Source organism: Nannospalax galili, unplaced genomic scaffold (genome assembly GCF_000622305.1).
Source record: "Nannospalax galili isolate Female #2095 unplaced genomic scaffold, S.galili_v1.0 scaffold1187, whole genome shotgun sequence".
NCBI classification, from domain to species: domain Eukaryota; kingdom Metazoa; phylum Chordata; class Mammalia; order Rodentia; family Spalacidae; genus Nannospalax; species Nannospalax galili.
In genome coordinates this window covers 353,231-355,364 of record NW_008356355.1, presented here as the reverse complement: position 1 = coordinate 355,364, position 2,134 = coordinate 353,231, and positions in this window count along the sequence as shown.

Below are 2,134 nucleotides of genomic sequence, written 5' to 3'. Positions count from 1 at the left end.
GACACTTAGGTTGCATCCATCTCTTAGCTATTGTGAAAAGAGCAGCAACAAACATGGATATAGAAGTGTCTCTGCAATAGGATGAGTCCTTTGGGTATATGCCAAAGAGTGGTATAACTGGGTCAAATGGGAGGTTCATTTCTAGTTTTTTAAGAGTTCTCCACACTGCTTTCTATAGGGGTTAAACAAATTTGCAGCTGCACCAGCAGTGGATGAATGTTCCCCTTTCCCCACATCCTCTCCAAAATTTAGCATCATCTGTTCTCTTAACCTTCGTCAGTCTCCCTGGGGTAAGATAAAATCTTTAAGTGGTTTTAATTTGCATTTCCCTAATTATTAGTGATGTTGAACATTTTTTTTTAATTTTTTTTTATTTTTTGGGTATGGGTGTATTGCCTGCATGTAGGTAAGTACACCCGTGTCGCAACGCCTGTAGAGGACAGAAGAGGCCATTCAATTCCCTGGAACTGGAGTTACAGACAGTCGTTAGCTGCCATGTGGGTGCTGGGATCAGAACCCAGGTCTTCTGCAAGAACAACCACTATTCTTAACTGCTTAGCCATCTCTCCAGCCCTTGAACATCTTTTAAGATGCTTCATAGCTATGTTTACTTCTTCTTTTGAGAACTCTCTGTTCAGGCCCTTAGACCATCTTTTAATTGGGTTACTTCTTGTCTTGATTCTCTGTTTTTTTTAGTTCATTACATATTCTGGATATTAAACTTCTGTCAGATATGGCCCTGGTGAAGATTTTCTCCCATTCTGTGGGTTTTCGGTTTACTTCCCTGGTTGCCTCCTTTGATGTACAAAAGCATTTTAGTTTAATAAGGTCCCATTTGTTGATTCTTGACCTTGTTTCCTGAACAGTTGATGTCTGGTTCAGAAAATCCTTTCTTATGCTCATATCTTGTAGGTTATTGCCAATGTTCTTCTAACAGTTTCAAAGTTTAAGGCTTCACATTGAGGTCTTTGATCCATTTGGAGTTGACTTTTGTACAAGGTGAAAGATAGGTTTTAGTTTCATTCTTCTATAGGTGGAGATCCAGTTTTGCATGCACCATTTGCTGAACATGCTGTCTTTCCTCCAGTGAATGTTCTTGGGCCCTTTCTCAAATATCAGGTGGTTGAAATTGCATGCACTCATATTTGGGTCTTCAATTTTGTTTAATTGATCTATGGGTCTGTTTTTGTGCCAGTACCATGTTGTTTTTATGACTATAGCTCTGTAATACAGCTTAAAATCTGCTATAGTAAGCCCCTAGCATTGGTCTTAGTGCTCAGAGTTGCTTTGGCTACCTGAGGTCTTTTGTGCTTCCACATGAATCTTAGGATGGTTTTTTCAATTCTCTGTAAAATTTCATGGGGACTTTGACTAGCATTGCATTGAATCTATAAATGGCTTTTGGTACGATGGTCATTTTCACAATATTAATTCTTCCAATCCATGAGCATGGGAGGTCATTCCATCTTCTGATTTCTTCCACAATCTGTTTCTTTAAAGATTTAAAATTTTCATTGCAGAGGTCTTTACTGTCTTTGGTCAGGCTTATTCTGAGATTTTTTTTTTTTTTTGCAGCTATTGTGAATGGGAGTGTTTCCATGTGCTCTTTCTTTGATTGCTTATTATTGGTATATAGAAAGGCAGCAGACTTTGGTTGGTTAATTTTGTAACGTGCCACTTTACTGGATATGTTAATAATTTCTAGGAGTTTTCTGATAGAATTTTTGGTGTCTCTTAGATATAGTATCATATCATCTGCAAAAAGGGATAATTTGATCTCTTCTTTTCCAATTATTACTCCTTTAATTTCCTGCTCTTGTCTTATTGCTTTTGCAAAAGTTTCAAGCACTATGATAAAGAGAAGTGGAAATAGTGGACAGCCTTGTTTGGTTCCTGATTTCAATAGGAATGCTTCCAGTTTTTCTCCATTTAGAATGATGTTGGCTGTGGGTTTGTTATATATGGCTTTAATTATGATGAGGTATGTTCCCTCCAGGCCAATTCCCTCTAGGACTTTGAATGTAAATCCATGTTGAATTTTTTCAAAGGCCTTTTCTGCATCTATTGAGATGACCACGTGATTCTTGTCTTAGAACCCATTTTTATGATTTATCACGTTTATTGACTAACATAT